Here is a 13814-nt window from a genome sequence, read left to right as displayed (position 1 = left end):
TTGACTGTGGAGCCAAGTAAATTAAAACTGTTAACTATCTCAATCTCTTCACCATCCATGCTGATGCTGCCAATTGGCCCAGTGGTTAGAATTTTAGAGCCCATAATTTTTAACTTCTGTTCTCCTAGACTATGAGAGAATAAATATCTGTTGTTTTAAATCACCAAGTTTGTGGTACTTTGTTACACTGAACATAGAATAGAAGATATTTAGAAAGTTCTAAAACTTTGTTTCTGTCAGTTTTCCAACTTATTTGGTATAGATTCCTTTTCAGAGCATTACCACTGACATCTTATAGGGTGCTGATTTTCAAGTAATCCAGATGGGAAAAGCCAGGTTAGCTGATGTAGGGAATGGAGTACCTGAGGAACAGAGCAGAGTTACAGAGGAGAAGCAGTCAGGGTTAGGTTCCTCCTTAGTGTAGAGATGTTCCCAAGCAAAGCTCTGTGTGTGTGTGTGTGTGTGTGTGTGTGTGTGTGTGTGTGTGTGTTCTGTGAAGGATTTGTAAAGCCTGTGGTCCAAGACAGCAGGATGCAAAAAAAAGTGCTCATCTCAATGAATGTTTTGGAGGTTTCTTGTTCAATTTCTTCCTTCAGTTGGTGTTTGAATTGCTTCTTTATCTTTTCCTTTCAAACTCAGTTGCTAATTACCCTCTGTATCTGTTATCTTTGTCTTATGGTGTCTTAGCTGAAAAAGGGATGGACTGCCATCTGTTTGATCCACCATCTTACCTGGAAGTCTGTCTTGAAAATGCTTTAGAAAAATCCACCAATCACATCAGCCTTTCATGACATGGTCACCCATCATCATTTTAATAAGTTACAGCTGATATCCTAAGCCAAGGAGAGAAACCTTTTCTCCAAATTTTGCATATATAGAAAATAAGTTTTGCATGGGGTAGAAAGCAACAGAAACTAAAGTCTCCTTAGGAAAAAAGTTAAAGTTTTGCAAGAGTGTTATAAAAAACTATTGCACTGATAATGAACAGAAGGCATGTTGTGGTAGTGGTGTTAGGTGCTGTCTAGTCAAGTACGGCTCACAGCGACCCTATAAATAACAGATCTGAACCTTATACTACTATCCTGTGCCATCCTCAGCATCTTTCATATACCTGAGTTCACTCCTGGAGTCACCATGTCAGTTCATATGGGTGAGGGTCTTCCTCTCCTTTGCTGATCCTCTACCTTTCCAAACATGATGTCCCTTTCTAAGTAATAGCCCCTCCTAACAGCATGCTCAAAGTATGTGAGATACTTTGGAAGCTTTGTCATCTTTTCCTTCAGGGAGCATTCTGGCTGCACTTTCTCCAAGACCTATTTGTTCTTTTGTCTCCCCATATTCTACAGCACCACAACTCAAAGACATTGAATATTCTGTCATTCTTACTCATTGTCCAGCTCTCAGATGCATAGCAAGTGACTGTAAAGATCATGGCTTGAATCAGATGCACCTTAGTGCGTCTTTAAACTGACATCATTCATTATTCCTTAGTAATTTGGAGAGGTCCTTGACAGCAGACTTTCCCAATGCAACACATCTTTTCATTTCTTGACTGCTAGTACCAAAGAACCTCTGGTGGCCCAGTGAGAAGGAGCTGTTCTACCAATCCAAAGTCATGGAGTTAGATGATTATTCTCCTCCTGTGCAATTTACTGCTTCTGAAAACCTGCTGGAGGGTCAGGTATGGGTCAGTTCCAACTCAACGGTACATAACAACAACAAGACGTACCAAGAATATAGAACAAGTACCAGAAGTATTGCTGTGGATCCAAGTAAAATGAAATTGTTAACAACTTCAGTCTTTTCTCCATCTATCATGACATTGCCTATTGGCCCAATGTGAGGATTTTTATCTTCTTGATGTTGAGATGGGATCCCTATTGAAGGATGCAGTCTTTGATTGTCTGCAACAAGCAGAGTTGTGTCATGTGCCTAACACAGGCTGTTGGTAAGTGCTCTCCAATCCTGATGCCACATTCCTCTTCATAAAGTCCAGACACTCAAATGACTTGCTCAGCATATAGACTGAATAGGTATGGAGAAAGGATACAACTTTGATGCACACCTTTCTTGATTTTAAACTGTGCAGTGCTCCCTTGCTCTGTTTGCACAACTACCTCTTGTCTAGGTATATGTTTTGTATGAGTACAATTATGTGTTTTGCAATTCCCATTCTTCTCAGTGTTAGCTATTAATTTGTTATCATCCACACAGTCAAATGCCTTTTCATAGTCAATAGAACACAAATAGACATTCTTCTGATATTCTCTGCTTTCCGCCAACATTCATCTGATTATCAGAAATGTATCCCTGGTGCCATGACCTGTTCTAAACCCAACTTGAACCTCTGGCAGTTCTCGGTCAATGTACTGTTCCAGTTGTTTTGGAATGATCTTCAGCAATACTTTGCTTGCATATGATATTGTTTGATAATTTCCACATTCAATTGAATTATTTTTCCTGGGGATGGAAATAAATAATAGATCTCTTCCAGGCAGTTGGTCAGGCAGTTGTCCTCCAAACTTGTTGCATAGACTGATGAGCAAGTCCGGGACTGCTGCTGTTAGTTGAACTATGTCAAATGGTATCCCATCGATTCCTGGGGCCTTGTTTTTTTGCCACTGCCTTCAATGCAGCTTGATCTCCTTCCTTCATTACCATTGTTGTTGTTGTTTTCATAGCATCTTATAGTACCTGAGACAAAAATACTCCCTTTTTAGGAGACTAACCTTTTATTCCTGTTTTTTCAGAGGTGGATGGCCAACTCTTATTCCTAGTCTGTCTTAATTTGAATGCTCAGCTATAGAACACTATCTGACAGATAACCACTTTACAGAAAGGAGTAGATGACGGACATTTCCCAATTCTAAAAGCAACCAATAGATTCAGTGTTGTTACCTGCCCTTGGCATGTGTGTCTTGACCCATCCCTTTTCCTGCTCCACTAGCATCCCCTTCCACTCCTGCTTACCCTATTCAACACCTCCCTCCCCCTATCCAGTCCTTGACAACTTAGATCTCAAGCCTTCTGTGCTTCTGTGATGCCTAAAACCTCACACTGCTGCTGGCTGCTGTGGTCAATCTCTCTTGAGTGTAGGAGTCTCTAAGTTCACAGTACTAGTTTTAGGGAAGGATTTCTAGCTCCGACAGTCCTGAGAAAAAGTCCTTTGCCCTGAACTTCTGTATCCACTTCCAAAATAACAGGCCTTTGAAAACCCAAGGTACAATAGAGCACACTTACAGTAGACTAGCAGAAACGGCAGCTGAGACTGAGCCCTCAAACATGGAAACAAAGGACGAGGAACAGTTGTAAGCAGATACTAGTGATTGGAATGTGGAATGTGGGAAGCATGAATGTAGGAAAATTGGACATTATTAAGAAATAAATGGAACACATAAATAATGACATACTAAGTACTGGTGAAATGAAATGGACTGGCAAGGGACATTTTGAATCAGACAATGCTGGAGAAGAAAAGGTGAGGAAAAATGGGGTTGCTTTCATAGTTTAAAAAGTATTTTCTAGTCTCTTTCTCTCTCTCTCTCACAGGGAAACCAAAAGGCACAGAAACGCTGTGGATGGATACCATCCAGGGAGGTGAAATTCCGAGATAAGCCGAAAGAAGCCATACTTCAATGAAGATAGAATTGTGGAATTGATGGGTCTGATGACCTTAGAGAAATGACAAGAGAGGACTGCTACCAGAGACCAGGAAAGCAGAGACTCTGACTTGGGGCCAGATAAGGAAGCTGATAGCAGAAGGGGGAAAGTGATTAAGAACACAGGGCAACAAATGTCCTCTGAGAATTTGGTTTTAGCTATGCTTGCTGTATTAATCTATGTTTTCTTAAAAGGAGTTACTAAATAGTAGGCAGATAATTTTAACTTTGACTTGCAACAAATATTCTCTGTATAACTGTTTACATTTTTCTGTTTTTCTACCACCTAATAAGAGTATATATGTCTATTTATACTGAGATCTAGAATTAGTTTATGGCTTCCTGTTAGTTTTGGTCTTAAATAGCAGTCATCTCCTGAGATGATGCTTTTAGAGCTTCTTGTGAATCAGTTATAAAAAAGAAGCAAGAGGTTTATTGGAGCATTAATTGTTGCTGTTTTAGGGATTATAGCTATAACAGCTACAGCAGCTACTGCTGGAGTTGCTCTACATCAGAGTGTTCAAACAGTAGATTATGTCAAACAATGGCATAGTGATTCTGAAAAATTATGGTCATCTCAAAGACAAATAGATTCTGAAATAAATTCTTGATTAACTGATTCTGAACAGTCATAGTTATGATATGTGATCACATCACTAACTTACAGAGACAATTGAAGCTAAAATGTGACTGGAATACTACTCAATTTTGTGTGACCCCTGTTGTATGGAATAATACTGAATTGCATTGGGATAAAGTTCTCAAACATAAAAAAGTCATTTCTAGATCCAACTAGATATACAGTGTTGTGAGTGACAGAATAATATGTATGAAAGCATACAAGGAAATTCAGCAAATACCACTATCATTCAAATATGTGCAACAAAAACCAGAGCCAAATAGGAGAAAATAGAAGATTTCTATCAACTTTTTCAGTTAGAAATCGATCAAACATGCAATCAAAATGCATTAATAATATTGGGTGGCTGGAATGCAAAAGTTGGGAACAGGGAAGAAGGAAAGATCAGTAGTCAGAAAACATGGACGTGATGACAGAAATGAGGCTGGATAAAGAATTATAGAATTCTGTTCAATCAATGATATATTCATTGCAAATTGCTTTATAAGAAACTTAAAAGCAGACTATACACATAGATTTCACCTGATGATATGCATAGGAATCTGATCGATTATATCTGTGGAGAGAATCACTGGTATCAGCTCAGTATCAGCAGCAAAAACTAGCCCAGGTGCTTATTGTGGAACAGACCATCAGCTACTCATATGAAAGTTCAAACTAAAACTAAAAAGGGTTAAATCAAATTCAAAAGAGCCAACATTTGACCTTGAGTCTATCCTACTTGAATTTAAAAACCATCTCAGGAACAGAGTTGAGGGTTTGAACACTAGTGAGCTGTGGGAGAATATCAAGATATCAGGAATATCATCCAGAAAAAATGCAAAAGGTCATTACAAAGACAGAGGAAGAAGAAAAGACCAAGACGGAGTCATATGAGACTCTGAAGATTACACTAGAATGCCGAGAAGACAAAGCAAAAGGAAGAAAGCAAGACGTTAAGGAGCTGAACGGAATATTTCAAAGGGTAGTGCAGGAAGGCTGGAGAACAACCACTTGGCCAATTGATTGGAAAAGATCTAGATTTGTTCCCATCCCAAGGAAGGGTGACCCAGCAGAGTGTGGAAACTATAGAACAAGATCATTGATTTCACATGCAAGCAAGATTCTACTGAAGATCATCCAAAAACGACTGGAACAGCACATCAGCAGAGAACTGCCAGAAGTCCAGGCTGGGTTTAGAAGGGGTCGTGGTACTAGGGATATTGTAGCTGATGTTAGATGGATCTTAGCTGAAAGCAGGGAATACCAGAGGAATGTCTATCTGTGTTTCATTGATTATGCAAAGGCTTTTGACTATGTGGGTCATAACAAACTGTGGCTGACTCTGAGACGAATGGGAATCCCAGAACCCTTGATCGTGCTAATGCGAAACCTATACTTGGACCAAGAGGCAGTCGTCAGAACAGAGCAAGGAAACACTGCATGGTTCAAAATTGGGAAGGGTGTATGCCAGGGATGTGTCCTATCATCATACCTTTTCAACCTGTATGCAGAACAGATTATCCGGGAGGCTGGGCTCTATGAGGAGAAATGTGGTGTCAGGATTGGTGGAAGATCTATCAACAATCTGCATTATGCAGATGATACAACCCTGCTTGATGAAACTGAGGAGGACCTAAAGCGCTTGCTGCAGAGGGGCAATGACTGCAGCGTTCAGTATGGATTGAAACTCAATGTCAAGAAAATAAAGATTCTCACCACTGGACCATCTGGCAGCATCAGGATGGATGGTGAAAAGATTGAGGTTGTTCACAGCTTCAGTTTACTTGGCTCCACCATCAACACTCTTGGCAACAGAAGCTGGGAAATTAAAAGACGTATTGCAATGGGAAAGTCTGCTGTTAGGGACCTCTCCAAAGTACTAAAGAGCAATGATGTCTCTCTGGAGACTGAGGTGCATCTGATGCAGGCCATGGTCTTTGCAATCGCTTGTTATGCCTCAGAGAGTTGGACAATAACTAGGGAGGATAGAAGGAGAATTGGTGCCTTTGAACTGTGGTGCTGGAGAAGAGTATTGACTGTACCATGGACTGCTAAGAAAACATCCTGGAGAGGGTCAAACCGGGTGGCTCCTTGGAGGCAAGGATTCTGAGGCTTCGTCTGACATACTTTAGACATGTTATAAGGAGGGACCAGTCCTTGGAGAGGGACATCATGCTTGGGAGGGTGGAGGGACAGTGCAGGAGAAGAAGGCCCTCTTTGAGGTGGATTGATTCAGTTACTGGGGTAATTGGGATGGGTGTATCGGAGACAGTGCAATTGGCACAGGACACAGCAGAGTTTAGGGCTGTTGTACATAGGGTCGCTATGAGTTGAAGCGACTCGACAGCACATAACAACAACAACAACAATGCAGGAAGACAAAACAAAATATTACAGTAAAATGTGGAAAGAACTGGAGTCAGAAAATCAAAAGGGCCGAACTCATCCAGCATTTCTTAAGGTGAAGGAGCTGAAGAACAAATTCAAGCCTCTAGTTGCAATACTTAGTGATGCTTTGGGCAGAATACGAAATGACCCAGGAAGCATTAAAAGAAGATGGAAGGAGTATATAGAGCTCACTGTACCAAAAAGAATTGGAGAACACAGAAGAATTTAATGAAAGAGCCTATGGTGATGGAGGAAGTTCAAGATGCTCTGAAGAAACTGGCAAAAAACAAGGCCCCCAGGAATTGACGGCATACCAATTTACATATTTCAACAAACAGATACTGCCCTGGATGTGTTCACCAAGTTGTGTAAAAAATCTGGAGGACAACCACCTGACAACTGACTGGAAGAAATCCACATTTGTTTCTGTTAAAAAAGAAAGGGGGGGGGGATACTTGACAGAGTGTGGAAATTATTGAACAATATAATTAACATCACATGCAAAAAATGACTGGAACAGCACCTCAGCAGAGAACTGCCAGAAGGGCAAGCTGGGTTTAGAAGAGGCTGTGGCACTAGTAATATTATAGCCAATGTTAGATGGATCTAGCTTGAAAGCACAGCATATCAGAGGAATATCTATCTGTTTCATTCAAAGGCATTTGACTGTGGGGATCACAAAATACTGTGGCTAATGAAAAGAAAAATCAGGATCCCAGAACACTTGGCTGTACTTATGTGAAACCCATTATTTTGATCAGTTGTCAGAGCAAGGAAACACTGCATGGTTCAAAATCAGGAAATCTGTACACCAGGGATGCATCCTATCATCCTGTCTCTTTATATGTGGTACAGATCATCCAGGATGCTGGACTCTCTGAGGAGGAATGTGGCATCAGTATTGGAGGAAGGCTTATCAACAACTTGAATTATGAAGATGACACAATCTTGTAAAAACTGAGGAGGTCCGGAGGCTTTTGCTGCATAAGGTCAAGGACTACAGCCTTCAATATGGATTGAAGCTCAACATCAAGAAAACAAAAATTCTCACCACTGGGTCAGTTGGCAACAGCATGATAGATAATGAAGAGATTGAGACTGATAACAGCTTGAGCTTACTTGGCTCCACAATCTCTTGGCACAGCATTGCATTAGGCAAATATGCTGTCAGGGACCTTGCCAGAGTATAGAACAGCAACAGTTTCATTCTAGAGACTAAAGTATGCCTGATCCAGGCCATGGTCTTTACAGTTACTTGCTATGCATCAGAAAGCTGGATAATGACTAGGGATGATAGAAGAATTGATGCCTTTGAGTTGTGGTACTAGAGAAGAGTACTGAATATACCATGGACTGCTAGGAGAACAAACAGGTTCATCCTGGAGAGGGTACAACCAGGCTGTTCCTCTGAGGTAAGGATTTTGAAATTCCATCTCACTTACTTTGGGCATGTTGCAAGGAGGGACCAGTCTTTGGAGAGGGACATCATGCTTGGAAAGGTGGAGGGACAGTGCAAGATAGGAAGGCTCTGGATGAGATTGATTGACTCAGTGTCTGGGGTAATGGGAGCAGGTGTGTCAGAGACAATGAGGTTGGCTCAGGATAGAGCACGGTTCAGAGTTATTGTACATAGGGTCACTATGAGTTGCAAGTGACTTGATGGCACATAACAATGAAAACAATGATAATATTTTATTGCACTAACATGAGACTGTTATGTGTTGTGTACCATAGAGTCAGTAATGACCCATAGCTGTCTCTCTGGCAGGTTTTCAGAGGCAGTTAATTGCATAAGAGGAGACTGCTTGTCCTTTTTCCACAGAGCAGCTGGTAGCGTAGCCTCGAACCACTTTCCTTTGCGACTGCCCTGCTGCTGCTTTCCACTAACTAGGCCACTAGAGCACCCAACATAAGAATAACTTTTTGTAGTATTTTGAGGGGGAAAAGGACTTTCTCTTAGAAAGGTTGAAAATAGAAATGCCATTTGATCCAATTATTGCACTACTGGGAATATGCCCTTGAGAAATCAAAGCTTTGACAAAAACAGATGTATGCATACCCATGTTTATTGCAGCACTGTTCACAAAATCAAAGAAATGGAAGCAGCTCAAGGGTTCAGGGAGCTCTGGTGACCGAGTAGTGAGAAACTATGCTATCAACCTAGAGGCTGGCAGTTCAAATCCACCAGCTCTTCCACAAGAAAAGACAAGCAGTCTCCTCCTATACTATTTACTAACTTTGAAAACCTGCTGGAGAGTCACTATTAGTTAGTTCCAACTCAGTAGCACACAACAACATTCTTAGAGGTAAGGATAGTGAAATTTTACCACATATACTTCGGGTATGTTATCAGGAAGGGCCAGTTCTTGAAGGAAGACATCATACTGGGAAAAGAAGAGGGTCATTGAAAGATGGGAACATCCTCAACAAGATAAGCTGAACTGACTATGACAAAGACCCCGAATATGTTGGAGATTGTGAGTGAGCTGCAGCATAGGGTTAGGTTCTGATCTGTTCCTAAGGTTGCTATAAATTGTGGTCAACTCAATGGTACCTAAAAATAATAGCACAGAAAATGGATCGTCAACAGAAATTAAATCCATTAAGTGGGGGAAATACAGCCTCTTTAAGAGATGGTGCTGGCAAAACTGGATAACTACATATGGAAAACTGAAACAAGAACCGTACCTCACACCATACTAAAAAAACTATCTCGAGATGGACCAAGAACTTCAGTGTAAAATCTAAAATCAGTGGAAAAATTGGAGAAAACCTATGCACTCTGATCTGAGGTGAAAACAGAATATTACACAAAACCAAAAATACATAATCATCAGAGGATAAACTAGATGATTGAAACCTTCTAAAATTAAGTACTTATGAGTCACCGTTTACTTGATAACACCTAACAACAAGAAGAACAAAAAGGATTATTTAAGCATTTCCTTATGTGTTTGCTGTCTATTTGTATCCTCTGCCTATCTTGAAATTAGGTTATCTTGTTGCAGTGTTGCTGTCTACTATAAAAATGATATTAGACTCTTGTCATATATATATATAATTGCCGATTTCCCCCCTAGTTTTAAGTTCTTTTTTTTTTTTTTAATCTCCTTTGGCGAAGTCTTTTGATGTAAATACTCACAACTCACTTACTACCCTCCAATCAGATATACATAAAGAGTTAAGTAAGAGGAAATTGTTGACAACTTCACTCATTTCTCCTTCTATTATGATGTTGCCTCTTGGTCCAGTTGTGAGAATTTTTGCTTTCTTGATGTTTATCAACATTGAAAGCCATAGTCTTTAAACTTCTTCAGCAAGTGTTTCAAATCCTCTTCATTTATAGCAAGCAAAGCTGTGGCATTTGAAGCAGGTTGTTGATTAGTCTTACTTCAATCCTGATGCATTACTCTTCATATAATCCAGCTTCTCAAATTATTTTCTCAGCATTCAGAACTCTGTCTTCCCCAAATAGATGTGTGTGATAATATAACAAACAGGCTGTGAAACAATCTCCCATAAGCCATAATGATATAAGGTGGAAGTTGTGGAAGGATCCTTCATGATCTGATCAATGAAATAGTTGTAAAAGAACTAAAGTAGAATGTAATATGCTTAAATCCCATAGAGCACTCTGCTGGCATGGTCCATAGGGAGTGACAGTTTTAACCCAAAGGTGAGACTTCTCTGCTGGTTCAAATCAACCAGCTGCTCCTTGGGAGAAATGTGGATAATCTCTTGTGTGATTCGCAGCCTTAGAAACCCACTGGCAAAAAAAAAAAAAAAAAAAAGAAAAAGAAACCCACTGGAGAGTCGGATCTGACTCCACGGCAAAGAATGATGACTTTAATCCCATTAGAGTGCTAAAAGAAGGTTTTCTAGGATGTGGTCTATAATACTTTTTCTCTCACTGGAGATAAAAGAGGGAACTGAGCTATTGTAAGGATCTCTGGTGGCCTAGTGATAAGGAGTTGCAATGCCAACACAAAGGCAAGTAGTTTGAATCTACCAGCTGCTCCATGGAAGAAAGATGGGCAATCTCCTCCCTTGATAATTGCTGCCTCTGAAAATATGCAGGCGAGTCAGCTATGAGTGGCCCTAACTTGTATCTATATGCTCTAACCTAGTTTTTGCCTTACTCAAGGGCAGTGAGTAAAGGGACGAGTGAGAGATAAAAGAGGAGGAGGAAAGTGAGAAGGGGAGGGGAATCTCAGCACCATGAAGAATTGATTTCCAAGAGTGGAATGAGCCCTTAATGACACAAGTCTCTTCTCAAGAAAGCTCCTACACACTGGATAAAACTAAGACACATCTCCAAGGAATGCCAGCCGTCCTCCTACACCTGAAGTACAATGCCATGAGAGATAAGATACTATCCATACACATACAAAGAAGACATGTTAATACTATTACTCAAATATACACACAAACAGTTAAAGCCAAAGTGGAGGAAACGGAAGATTTTTACCAAATTTTGTAGTCCAAAATGGACTAACATGCAATTAAATTCACTAATGATAATTAGTGACGGGAATGCAAAAGTTGGAAACAACAAAGAAGAAATGGTAGAAGGAAAGTACTGAAATGAGGTCAGAAATGGAATGATAAGTTTGTATACTGATTTATTCATTGTAAATATCTTTTTGAAAAAAATAAATAGCAATTTTATACATGGACTTTGTCTGATGGACTGCATATGTGCTGATTGTGGAACAGACCATGAATTTCTTATGTCTAATTTCAAAATGAAGGGGAAGAAAATGTGAACAAGTCCACAAGAACCAAAATATGATGTTGAGTCTTTGCCACCTCAGTTTAAAAATCATCTTAAGAATAGTCTGAATTCAAAGGCATTTTACAAAATCCAACAACCCTTCCTGATAAAGACAGTCAGCAAAATTGGAATAGAAAGGAGTTTCCTCAACATGTGAAAAACCAAGAGCCAACATTATTCTCAATGGAGAAAAACAAAAAACATTTTCCTTGCAAACAGGGATCAGACAAGGATGATACCCACTGTCACCACTTCTATTCAATATTGTATTGGAAGTGCTTGCTAGGGCAATATGACAAGAGAAGGAAATAAAAGGCTCCCGATTGTCAAAGTAATGGTTAAACTGTTGTTATATAAAGATGATATGATAGTGTACACAGAAAACCCCAAAGAATAAAAAAAAATACTGTTAGAGTTAATAGGTCAACTTAGTAGAGTGGCAGGAGATAAGATCAATATCCAAAAATCAATAGGATTCCTCTACAAAGAGAACTCAGAGAAGGAAATCAAGAAAGCAATACCATTTACAATGTTGTTGTTGTTAAGTACCGTCGAGTCGCAGGCGACTTATAGCGACCCTATAAAGGAGAGTCCTCGACGGTTGGGTACCTTTCATCCTCTCTCCAGGTTCATAGGGTTTCCTGAGGCAAGCTATTAAGGAAGTGGATGCCACTCCTCCTTCCAAGCTTGTTTTCATCTGGGAGCTCCACCCCGCTCTCTGTCCGCATTGGGTAGCCAACCATTAACACATTTGACACATCAGTGCCAGTGTTCAGCCTCACAGCAACCAAAAGTGACCCCAGTATGGCAACTTGTACACCAGGGATATACGACCTAGAGGATTGTCTGAACAAAAACAATGAAAGACAGGCCCGAGGGCCGTGGATTAAAAGTCACCCACCTTTGGCTTGGTAGCATCGCTTTCTGTCCACTGGGCCAGCTGATTTCTTTCTCGAAGTTAATATTATTGTTGTTAAGTGCCGTTGAGTTGCAGGCGACTCATTGCGACCCTATGAAGGAGAGTCCTCAACACTTGGGTGCCTTTCATCCTCTCTCCAGGTTCATAGAGTTTCCAGAGGCAAGCTATTATGGAAGTGGATGCCACTCCTTCTTCCAAGCTCCATTTACAATAGCCAATCACAAATTGAGATACTTTGGAGTGAATGTAAATAGAGATACAAAAGACCTATACAAAGAAAACTACAGAGCATTTCTGAAAGACACAATAAAAGACCTAAAGAAATGGGAAAATGTGCCCTGTTCATGGATAGGAAGACTCAGTATGGTGGAAAAGACAATCCTACCAAAAACAATCTACATGTTCAATGCAATCCCAATCCAGATACCAAATTAATTTTTCAAGAAGATTGAAAGGAAAATTATAACATTTACTTGGAGAGGCAAGAGACCTCGAATAAGTAAAACACTTCTGAGAAACAAAAATGAGGTTGGAGGCCTCAAAACCTACTACACAGCAGTGGTAAACAAAACAGCATGGTACTGATTCAATGACAGGCACATAGACCAATGGAACAGAATTGAGAACCCAGAAATAGACCCAGCTATCTATGGTTAACTGATATTCAACAAGGAAATTAAAGGTATCAAATGGGGAAATGATAATCTCTTCAACAAAAGGTGCTGGCAAAACTGGACTTCCAGTGCAGAAAGCTGAAGCAGGATCCACATCTTAAACCATACACAAAAATCAACTCAAGGTAGATCAAAGACCTGGGAGTAAAGCCCCAAACCATAACATTCATAAGAAACAAATTGGATCAAGGTTAGAAGCACTAGTCCAAAGTAAAAAGAGACTGCCAAATACAACCAGAAATACACAATCTAAAGAGGATAATTGATGCATGGGACCTTCTAAAGATTAAATCCCTGTGTACATTAAAAACTTTTTCCAACAGAGTGAAAAGAAAACCTACAGACTGGGAACAAACATTTGGTAATTCCATCTCAGACAAGAATATTATAACAAAAGTTAACAGAATACTCCTGGACCTCCACAAGAAAAAAGACTGATAACCCAATTACAAAATGGGCAAAAGACATGGAAAGAATTTTCACAGAGGAAGATATTTGAATGACAAATAGACACATGAGGAAATGCTCCAAATTACTGGCAATAAGAGAGATGCAAATAAAGACCACAATGAGGTACCATTTCACTCCAGTAAGAGTGGCAAAGTTTAACAGGGCAGCAAGTAATAGATGTTGGAGAGGATGTGGCAAGAAAGGAACTCTTATACATTGTTAGTGGGATTGTAAAATGGTGCAACCATTCTGGAAGGCAGTTTGGCACTTTCTCAAAAATCTGAACATAGAAATTTCCATATGACCCAGCTATTCCACTTCTTGGAAT

General features: G+C 39.9%; 1 protein-coding gene and 1 pseudogene across 1 annotated transcript in view; one reads left to right on the top strand and one right to left on the bottom strand.

Annotated features, from left to right (window-relative positions):
- LOC102852207 (leucine-rich repeat-containing protein 48-like) overlaps positions 1-13814 on the bottom strand; it is a 156054-nt gene that overhangs the window by 40000 nt on the left and 102240 nt on the right. The gene's annotated exons all lie outside the window — the stretch shown is intronic.
- Positions 3283-13814, top strand: part of LOC102862812 — a 16118-nt pseudogene continuing 5586 nt past the window's right edge.

The sequence above is a fragment of the Elephantulus edwardii genome, unplaced genomic scaffold (genome assembly GCF_000299155.1).
Source record: "Elephantulus edwardii isolate Elephantulus edwardi_28Jun2011 unplaced genomic scaffold, EleEdw1.0 scaffold00314, whole genome shotgun sequence".
Classification (NCBI taxonomy): domain Eukaryota; kingdom Metazoa; phylum Chordata; class Mammalia; order Macroscelidea; family Macroscelididae; genus Elephantulus; species Elephantulus edwardii.
This window is presented reverse-complemented; position numbering and strand designations above follow the sequence as displayed.